Here is a 12,356-nt window from a genome sequence, read left to right on the forward strand (position 1 = left end):
CCTGCTCCCATTCATGGTTTTTTCTACCGGCTACGTGTTCGGGTGATTTTCACCCGACGTTAGTGATAGAGGGTAAAATATCTTCGGGTTAGGGTTAATGGTATTGTGGTGACTTTTTTTTTTTTTTCACCACACAAGTCCCATGAATGGGTGGACCGAAGGAGAAGTTGGGAGCTCCTGTTTTTTTTTTGGGGGGGGGGGGGATTTTTTATAACGATTACCTCATTTTCCCCGAATTTTACATATTTTTTATAGTGTCCCCCATAATAAACTTTTTTGTGTTTTTTGTGATATTTCACATTTAAAAACAAAAGAAGAGTACCGTAAATTCCGGACTATAAGGCGCACCGGTCTATAAGCCGCACCTTCAAAGGTGACTATTTTTTTCTTCTATAAGCCGCACTGGTCTATAAGCCGCGGGTGTTTTGATGTTTAATTACCATATGTAAGGCTTCGTGCACAGAGGGGATTGTCGGGAAAGAGATGGCTGTTTGGGGAAGCTCCCATTTATTAACATTTCAACAAAACAAAAGTCAGGTCACTAATCCCCAGACAAAATCACACATTGTGAGATGCTTAAAAATCACCATCGGCGGGAGCTGCTGTGCAGCCAAGAACACAAGTGAAATTCGTTCTCTCGTGACCTGTGGTTCTCAACGTGATGGACGATTCACCTTTCTTGTTAACAGTCCTAGTGAGAGGCAGGTCGAACGTCAAAGGCACTTCATCCATATTTATGATCTGCTCCGGTCCGATGGAATATTCCTTGATCTTTCTTTGTGTGAATTCGCCGAAGTTTGTAATTTTCTCCTGGTAGTCGGGAGGGAGTTGCTGACACACAGTCGTCCGCGCCCTGACGGACAGTCCCTTTCGTCTCGGGTTTGTGCATGATCCTTTGCTGCTGCTGCTGTTGTTGTTCCTGTCTCGCTACTGTCTCAGACATGGCTTTCAGGCTCAATCGCCGCCATCGTCGTAACACAGCCAGTTCTCCATCTTTTGAAGCATGATGTTAGATTACAACGAGCTAGTTGTGTGGCTTAGCCTTCCAAAATGTTGCTGTTAGTTTTTTAGAATGTAATACATAGAATTGGGAATGTTACATTCAATTTCATTCAGACTGTCTTACAGGCTCAATCGCTGCCTTTTTCCCCCCGGAGCGAGGGAGGAGGGAGGGAGGGTGTTTTACCGTAGTGGCTGAGAGAGAGTAGTGGCACAGTGCTCCAATCAGGTCGCGAGGCACATTTTTTGCAACATCATCCAATCAGGGTCTCGCTCTCATAATGTCTGTCTTGCTCTCGTTCTGCCTCATACCAACATCCATAGATTTTGGAGGTTCCCGAGTGGCCGTTTGCTGGAAAAATCCATAGATAAGACGCACCGTTATATAAGCCGCAGGGGGCAAAAAAGGCCAAAAAACGGGAAAAAAGCCGCGGCTTATAGTCCGGAATTTATTTGCCATGTATTGTTGTACTTTAAGGTATTTTGATGAGAAGTATGTTTTATGGGGTATATTGCATCGGGTAAAATACACCCGACGTTAGTATTGGTGTGACTTTAAATCACGTTAGTGTTCTAGGGTTAAACAAACAACCACTCCAACTTCTGGCCATCATCTGCCCAGAAGAGCTCAGGTTTTTGATTTTGCATTTCATCAAATATAAGGACATCCTCAAATCATCATACAGAGCATAATAAAACATGAAATGAAACTAATTTTCAACATCCTTTAGCAGACATTGCATATGCTGTTCTCTTCTGGTATAGCTGTGAACCGCCCTACTTCAATGGCAAGAGGCAGAATACCAATTCTCATTTGAGCACATAGTGTAAGGAGCTCTGGTTTCTGGTGAGAGACGAAGTAACATATAGGGCTCAGGACCTAAATACTGCTTCATCTGAACATATGATCTAAGCTTAGGTTTAGACCATATGTCGTTTGCCCATTTCTCTCTATAATTAAGAGAACATTTTTGTTTCAACATATTAACGTTACAGCATGGCATGTTGTGAAAAATACATGCCAGGTCTGCCTCTCTAAGAGTAGAACAAATTCCTTTATCCAGGGGTGACTGTGAGCCTTGTCCCAATTGAAGACATTTTTTGTTAAGATACTCTATGGCATATTAATGATGCGGTTCCACAGCCGTATCATTTCTCCCTTTAGTCTAATCTCCACCGGTTCCCAACCCATATCACCCTGTATGGCAAGAGTAGGGGCAAATGCATGTACCCCAAGGAAGCATCTTATGGCTCTATTCTGGATGGAATTTACTTTTTTGGCATCCTTGCAACCCCATACTCCAGCTACATACTGTAACAAAAAATAGGACAAACACATGCTCCATAGAGCTGTGAGTATGTGGAATAGCAAATGTCTTTACAAAATTTCACTTTACCTATTATTGCCCCTACAGCTCTCCCTGCAGAGTCTGATAGTATTCCAATCCCAGAATCATAGGGCATAAATTCATCCAGAGTAAAGCCCAAGTATTTATAAGTATCTGTATATTCCAGATGCAGGGTTCCAAATGAGAAATTCTGCAGAGATCTTAGGGCTAGATCATTAACAAAAATGGCAAACAAGTCGCTACTGTGGGCTTCCCCTTTCCAGCCAAAACATCTTGGGGGAGTATGAAACCTGCTGGGGGGCATGGATCACTCACATTTCAGAGCCTTGATAGGGAACCTTTGCCCTTGTTAGAATACAAATGTGCCTTTTTTCTCCCTCTCCCCTTTTTCTTTTTCTTTTACAAAAAACAGCAGCATACTACATGAGGAATAAACTCATAGGTTGAGTCGAAAATAAATGCAGGCCATTTGCCATTTACCAAATTTTAGGCCATTTACACACACACACACAAACTAACTATAACCATAACTTTTGTTTCCACTGACTAATTCTTCTGTCCAATTATGGTAAGAAAAGCTTTAGGGAAGGAGAAGATGGCATGTTATTGACTGCAGTAGCGATGGTTGTGGTCTGGATGCTGCCTGCAACTTGCTGATATAGTGCTGCAGATATCTACAGAGCGCAGTGCATGGGTAAGTGGGGCAACTGCTTTTGTGGTCTGGAAGCAAAAGTTCATCTTCAACAAGAATTGTTTCAACAGACAGGGGGGGGGGTGTTCCCCATAGGTGCGTTCCCCCACTTCTCCAGATAGCACTACACCTCAGATTGTCACGTAATTTGCCAGTTAACAATACAACATTAAACCTTACATATATGCCCATATATTAGCACAAATCTATGTCGTAATAAGGTAGGTTGCAAATATTTTCCTGTCTGATGGTGGCTGTCCATTCCCTGCCATCTGTATTTTGCTCAATATGTTTCTGAAAAATGGCGATTTCATTCTACTGTTGAAACTGGCAACATTTCCTCTACCATGTAGGAGGAGGCAACAAGCCTGTCCATCTCTGATGTTGGTGTTACCTGGTGAAAAGCAAGCTTTTGCTGCTTGCTTGGGGTCGAGGCGGGCGACTCAGCTTGGCTCTGCAACCAGCTTTGTGTTAGCATGTTTCCACTGCAGATGCTTTGAGAGGTTTGATGTCTTGTCCTTCCGCGCAACAAAAAGTTGTTGTAGAAGACGACGCTTGCAATGCAATTATTACTCAGATTGCTGGCAGATTATTACTCAGCATACCGCATTGCGCCTGTGACACGTTGAAAGGAATACATAGTAATACACTAATCACTAATGGACTGTTAGACGTTTTAAAAACAGTAAATGCATGATCTGTAATAAGATTCAAATACTGTGATAAAGTTTTAAAAGATCATATCGTCATAAAAAAACTATAAGATGTCAAAATGGTTAAAAACAGTAAGAATTCATATCCTGTTATCAGGGGTAAAAATGCTAAAAGGCGTTCAATTCATTTGTTTATTTCATCATTTATCTGTTAAAAGTTAAGCTAAAAAGATTATTATTCAGTGATCAATGTACCCTTAATCAACTAGCTTGAGATCGATTGCTTTTGTCTCCGCCCACATATCTAGGAGAAGGGGTCTATTTCCTCATTCAGTAAAACGCTGTCACAGAGGAAACACACTCTCATCACTCTCGTGATTATTCTCTCCTTTACAGGTATGTTGTCGCTCTTTCACACTGCTAAGCGGTTGTACTCTGTTCAGAACATGTTTTGAGTGTAAAGAGATGGTGCACGTGACGTTTTGACTGAGTTAAAATAACGTTTGTCGAGTTTCAGGCCCTGCTGGTTTACAGAGTTCAACCTGTGTTCAGCCCAGTGCTGCCGCCCTGTGGCGGATTCACGCATGCACAGGAGTAAATAGGCTATTTTGCACAGTTGATGGTATTTGTTTATTTGGTTAATTTTATGCAGCTGTGTAAATGCATTTTCCACACTAGTTTGTTTATTGTTATTTTGTGACTTTTGTACGTTTTCTGAGAGTTTATTTACCACATTTATGCACATTTTATGTACCAGTAACAGTGGGGAAAAATGGGAATTATGTCTCTGATAAATACAAGCTGTAACTTGAACATGATACTGCTATTGCAGCTAATTTGTTGAATGTATATTTGTAAAATGTGTATATGTTTATGATGTTTGATTCAGTAAAACGCTGTCACAGAGGAAACACACTCTCATCACTCACGTGATTATTCTCCCCTTTACAGGGGTACAACACGCCCACTTCACTATCAGACGTTCTATTTGCGAGGGGTATTTTACAGACCCCATCGCTGTATGTGGCTTTCTCTTATGGTTTACTTTTACATTTCATTTTATTTTGTCCAATATTGAGATATGCCAGAATTGCATGTTGTGTTAAAATACATATTATTATTTCTATCTAACACTTTTTAGCCTGATTTAATTGTAAAACCGAGTGTAAAAAGTTATGCAAAGCCTTCTGGGAAATTTAACCTGTGGAAGAGGAAAGTGGACGGAGTTCCCAGCATGCCCTGGGGAACTGTGTTTTTGTGTCAATTGTTTGTTTGTCAATGTGTTTTGGAGGTTAAAATGATTTCTTGTTCTATATGCATGATGTTAGTTATCTGTAGGGGTGCTCCGATCCGGCTAAGCCACGATCCGATCCGATTCCGATTCCTGGGGTCACGATCCGATTCCAGAATCGATTCTCGATTCCAACGATTCTCGATTCCAACAATTCTCGATTCCAGAATCTAGAATCGATTCTCAATTATGTAGTTTTATATTGCAATAACACACAAAGGTAAATATAAGACAAAAAATGACAAGTGTATTAATGCTGAACTTCAAATTCAACTTCTGTATTACAGTCAGGGCCTAAATTCATTTTGCAAACTAGGGGGGAATTCCCCCTTATATAAGATGGATAAGATAAGATAGGATAGGATAAGATGGATTTGTAGGCTGGGGGGGATCTGTAGACTTTGAGAAGGATTTATAGATTTTGGGGGGAATACATTAACCAGAGTTCTTAAGTGCAAGAGGTGGTGGCACCATGGCAGTACAGTACACAAATAACATGAACATTTCGACACTTATTCAGCCGGTATCTTGCATGTTGCGTTCAGGTGCATTGTAATTTTTTTTTTTTTTTTTTACGATTTTAAGAATCGATTCTTGGGAGTTTGGAATCGATCCAGGAATCGTGGCATTAAGAATCGCGATCCTTTCAGAATCGATTTTTTTGGAGCACCCCTAGTTATCTGATAAGTTATGTGTCGACTAATAGTGCTGTTCTGCATGCTAATACAAAGTTGAAATATTGGCACCATGGGTGATTCTGCTGTGCAGTTAAGTGACCTGTCTGATGGGACACAGGATCTGCTATTAAAACGGAGATCTTTTCTCTCTATACTTATCTTGCTAGTACGCAAGTAATGAGTTTGATTAGTAACTGTAATGTGATTAGATTACTGAACTTAGCTACAGTAGTGCCTTACACTACTCGTTACTGACAAAAGTAATGTGATTACAGTAACCCCAACACTGCTGTTAATACTGTTATGTTAAGCAGCTGGTTTGTGTTGTTTTGACATAGTTAATGTTGTAAGCTTTATAAATGATGTTTACTGTTAATATTGACATAGTTAATGTTGTAACCTTTATAAATGTTGTTACTGTTAATACTGTTGTGTTAAGCAGCTGGTTTGTGTTGATGTTGACATTTTCATCTTCTACGCATCACTTTCTAACGTTATGCACTATTACTCAGCAAACATTTCCTCGATCTGTGTCGATGTTATCGTATCCAATCGACGTCGGTTCAAGATGTGACTTTAATATTATCATTTGCTGGAATGAAAACATCTTAATGAGATGGTGATTTCTAGCAAATCATATTTTAGAGTGTGTATCTGAATAAATACTCACAGGATAGACTCAGCCCTCAGTCTTAATCCGTTTCACTCCTGTAAGACTGAGAATATTACTATTTAAATCTTTGCATAACGTTAGGTGGCGCTGTTGGAAGCCTTGCATCGGAGAACCAATCATGAGTGCTGTGGGCGGGCCTGCTTTCTGGGGGCAGTTCTCATGCAGAACCGGTGTCTCGCAAAACATCGTCGCATTTGCGGAGAAACATATTAATCACTTAGAAACAAACATAACCTGTTAATAGGACGTGTTTCATCCGGCCCCGGCGGCTAGAGGTCTTTCCCCCAGCAATAAGCCCGACTCCCGAGGCTAACGTTACAGAGCCTGCTGATGACTTCACAGTAGCAAGCGGACCACTTCCGGGTAGGAAAAATTATTGTAAAATAAACCACAGCTATAAATTTTGTTTGGAGCATATCAGCTTCATGCTCTGTGTTAGGACTATGATAAATGGCATTGCCGCTACCAAATAAAATTCTAATAATAAATGTAGGCGTGTCTGCTGCCGGCGGTTCTCGCCGGGCTCGGCGACACAGTTTCTGACAGTGAAATTCCCAGACGTTTGGTGGCGCAGCTCACCAAACGTCTGGGAGCCGAGACTACTCACAGGAAGCATTTCTGCCTTTATTTTGACCATTTGCCGACATGAAAATATAAATCTTTGGGGAAAATATTGATACTTTGTTAGCTTGAAAGGGAGGCGATATTGATGTGAAGGCATTTCTGCATCTCTTTACAGAACAGGAGGCACAGTGGCACTCTGGTATGACAATTTGAGATGTCCCTCCTGGCAACACTGATTCTAGACTGACCGGGATGCATAACTGAGTCTGAAGCAACAGCATCGTGACAAATTGCAGGTGCCAGGTGATCTAAACCACGCTATGTTATTGTAACAGACTGTATACCAGAGACCATTATGTTATTGTAACAGACTGTATACCAGAGACCATTATGTTATTGTAACAGACTGTATACCAGAGACCATTATGTTATTGTAACAGACTGTATACCAGAGACCATTATGTTGTTGTAACAGACTGTATACCAGAGACCATTATGTTATGGTAACAGACTGTATACCAGAGACCATTATGTTATTGTAACAGACTGTATACCACTGACCATTATGTTGTTGTAACAGACTGTATACCAGAGACCATTATGTTATTGTAACAGACTGTATACCAGAGACCATTATGTTATTGTAACAGACTGTATACCACTGACCATTATGTTGTTGTAACAGACTGTATACCAGAGACCATTATGTTATTGTAACAGACTGTATACCACTGACCATTATGTTGTTGTAACAGACTGTATACCAGAGACCATTATGTTGTTGTAACAGACTGTATACTATTATGGGAACAGACTGTATACCAGAGACCATTATGTTATTGTAACAGACTGTATACCAGAGACCATTATGTTATGGTAACAGACTGTATACCACTGACCATTATGTTATGGTAACAGACTGTATACCACTGACCATTATGTTATGGTAACAGACTGTATGCCACTGACCATTATGTTATTGTAACAGACTGTATACCAGAGACCATTATGTTATGGTAACAGACTGTATACCAGAGACCATTATGTTATTGTAACAGACTGTAGGCTATAGCAGAGACCATTATGTTATTGTAACAGACTGTATACCAGAGACCATTATGTTATTGTAACCGACTGTATACCAGAGACCATTATGTTATTGTAACAGACTGTATACCAGAGACCATTATGTTATTGTAACAGACTGTATACCAGAGACCATTATGTTATTGTAACAGACTGTATACCAGAGACCACTATGTTATGGTAACATACTGTATACCAGAGACCATTATGTTATTGTAACAGACTGTATATCAGAGACCATTATGTTATTGTAACAGACTGTATACGAGAGACCATTATGTTATGGTAATAGACTGTAGGCTATAGCAGAGACCATTATGTTATTGTAACGTACTGTATACCAGAGACCATTATGTTATTGTAACAGACTGTAGGCTATAGCAGAGACCATTATGTTATTGTAACATACTGTATACCAGAGGCCACTATGTTATGGTAACATACTGTATACCAGAGACCATTATGTTATTGTAACAGACTGTATATCAGAGACCATTATGTTATTGTAACAGACTGTATACCAGAGACCATTATGTTATGGTAATAGACTGTATACCAGAGACCATTATGTTGTTGTAACAGACTGTATACCAGAGACCATTATGTTATTGTAACAGACTGTATACGAGAGACCATTATGTTGTTGTAACAGACTGTATACTATTATGGTAACATACTGTATACCAGAGACCATTATGTTATGGTAATAGACTGTATACCAGAGACCATTATGTTATGCTAACAGACTGTATACCAGAGACCATTATGTTATGGTAACAGACTGTATACCAGAGACCATTATGTTATTGTAACAGACTGTATACCAGAGACCATTATGTTATGGTAACAGACTGTATACCAGAGACCATTATGTTATTGTAACAGACTGTATACCAGAGACCATTATGTTATTGTAACAGACTGTATACCAGAGACCATTATGTTATGGTAACAGACTGTATACCAGAGACCATTATGTTATTGTAACAGACTGTATACCAGAGACCATTATGTTATTGTAACAGACTGTATACCAGAGACCATTATGTTATGGTAACAGACTGTATACCAGAGACCATTATGTTATTGTAACAGACTGTATACCAGAGACCATTATGTTATGCTAACAGACTGTATACCAGAGACCATTATGTTATGGTAACAGACTGTATACCAGAGACCATTATGTTATTGTAACAGACTGTATACCACTGACCATTATGTTATTGTAACAGACTGTATACCAGAGACCATTATGTTATGGTAACAGACTTTATACCAGAGACCATTATGTTATGCTAACAGACTGTATACCAGAGACCATTATGTTATGGTAACAGACTGTATACCAGAGACCATTATGTTATGGTAACAGACTGTATACCAGAGACCATTATGTTATGGTAACAGACTGTATACCAGAGACCATTATGTTATGGTAACAGACTGTATACCAGAGACCATTATGTTGTTGTAACAGACTGTATACCAGAGACCATTATGTTGTTGTAACAGACTGTATACTATTATGGTAACATACTGTATACCAGAGACCATTATGTTATGGTAATAGACTGTATACCAGAGACCATTATGTTATGGTAATAGACTGTATACCAGAGACCATTATGTTATTGTAACAGACTGTATACCAGAGACCATTATGTTATGGTAATAGACTGTATACCAGAGACCATTATGTTATGGTAACAGACTGTATACCAGAGACCATTATGTTATTGTAACAGACTGTATACCAGAGACCATTATGTTATGGTAATAGACTGTATACCAGAGACCATTATGTTATGGTAACAGACTGTATACCAGAGACCATTATGTTATGGTAACAGACTGTATACCAGAGACCATTATGTTATGGTAACAGACTGTATACCAGAGACCATTATGTTATGCTAACAGACTGTATACCAGAGACCATTATGTTATGGTAACAGACTGTATACCAGAGACCATTATGTTATGCTAACAGACTGTATACCAGAGACCATTATGTTATTGTAACAGACTGTATACCAGAGACCATTATGTTATTGTAACAGACTGTATACCAGAGACCATTATGTTATGCTAACAGACTGTATACCAGAGACCATTATGTTATGGTAACAGACTGTATACCAGAGACCATTATGTTATTGTAACAGACTGTATACCAGAGACCATTATGTTATTGTAACAGACTGTATACCAGAGACCATTATGTTATGCTAACAGACTGTATACCAGAGACCATTATGTTATGCTAACAGACTGTATATCAGAGACCATTATGTTATGGTAACAGACTGTATACCAGAGACCATTATGTTATGGTAACAGACTGTATACCAGAGACCATTATGTTATTGTAACAGACTGTATACCAGAGACCATTATGTTATTGTAACAGACTGTATACCAGAGACCATTATGTTATGGTAACAGACTGTATACCAGAGACCATTATGTTATTGTAACAGACTGTATACCAGAGACCATTATGTTATTGTAACAGACTGTATACCAGAGACCATTATGTTATGGTAACAGACTGTATACCAGAGACCATTATGTTATTGTAACAGACTGTATACCAGAGACCATTATGTTATGCTAACAGACTGTATACCAGAGACCATTATGTTATGGTAACAGACTGTATACCAGAGACCATTATGTTATTGTAACAGACTGTATACCAGAGACCATTATGTTATGGTAACAGACTGTATACCAGAGACCATTATGTTATGGTAACAGACTGTATACCAGAGACCATTATGTTATTGTAACAGACTGTATACCAGAGACCATTATGTTATGCTAACAGACTGTATACCAGAGACCATTATGTTATGGTAATAGACTGTATACCAGAGACCATTATGTTATGGTAACAGACTGTATACCAGAGACCATTATGTTATTGTAACAGACTGTATACCAGAGACCATTATGTTATGGTAATAGACTGTATACCAGAGACCATTATGTTATGGTAACAGACTGTATACCAGAGACCATTATGTTATTGTAACAGACTGTATACCAGAGACCATTATGTTATTGTAACAGACTGTATACCAGAGACCATTATGTTATGCTAACAGACTGTATACCAGAGACCATTATGTTATTGTAACAGACTGTAATGGTTCCAGCTGCACAACGCTGTAATGTAGGCTATTGGGTGACATCAGACAACTGATTCTCTGTGAAGTCAAGGTAGATTTCTTCCCCCGAATTTACACGTCGGGACGACTTTGAGTGGCGTTCCAGTGTCCTGTCTGTGTGTCTTTGTCTGTCATACTGAACAGTTCAGATGCAGCCAGGGATGCTCTTTATATGTTAGGCAGGCATAAACTTTATATAGGCAGACAGAACGTCCGTTACATAATGTCACTATATACTGCAAAGGCTTGAATCAATGGACCATAGCCTCAATCAACATTGTGACAACATTATTTTTATTTTGATGAATTTGAATGTCGTGGGTCCCTAGATTTTTGCGACGTCAAAATAGGGTCACGAGCCAAAAAAGGTTGGGAACCCCTGCGCTATATAAATCCAATCAATTGAATCACTGGTCCACATTACTGGTTTATTGTGTATTAATTCCAATGCGATTTTAATATTGGTGTATGGGTTTTATCTAGGGCTGTCAATCGATTAAAATATTTAATCGCGATTAATCGCATGATTGTCCATAGTTAATCGCGATTAATCACATAATTTTTTATCTGTTCTAAATCTACCTTAAACCGAGGTACCTTAAACATGGGAGCTTTGTGCAAAGATGCACTGTTGTATTAATATGGGTAGTAGCTATTATCATTAGTATGGGTAAGTATTTGGCATTGGTATATTGTTATTATTGCTACTAGTTACTGGGAATACACATCTCTAAGGCTGCACTGTGTAAGTTAACCGTGCTATCCAGGAGCAGCTGCGTGCCAACTCTCTCTCCCCCTCTCGCTTTCTCTCTCGGTCTCTCTCCCCCTCTCCTCTCGCTTTCTCTCTCCTGCTCTCCGTTGGTCTCTCTCTGACTCTGGTCTGATCGCCCTCCCGTCTTTCTCACTGTCTGTCTGTCTGTCTCGCGTCTCGCTCGCTTTCTCTGCCTCTCCCTCTAGTCCCCCCCCCCCCGCTCTCCGTCTGTGTGTGTGTGTGTGTCTCTGCAACGGTCTGATCGCGCTGAGGCGCTCTGTCTTTCTCTCCCTCACCCAAAATAAGGTAAAGGTAAAGTCCCAACGATTGTCAAACACCTGAGTGTGCGGAATTTGTTCTCCGCATTTGACCCATCCCCTGGGGGAGCGGTGAGCGGCAGCAGTGCCGCGCTCAGGAATCATATGGTGATCTAACCCCCCAATTCC

The sequence above is a fragment of the Poromitra crassiceps genome, assembly GCF_964638095.1.
Source record: "Poromitra crassiceps genome assembly, contig: HAP1_SCAFFOLD_132, whole genome shotgun sequence".
Lineage (NCBI taxonomy): Eukaryota > Metazoa > Chordata > Actinopteri > Beryciformes > Melamphaidae > Poromitra > Poromitra crassiceps.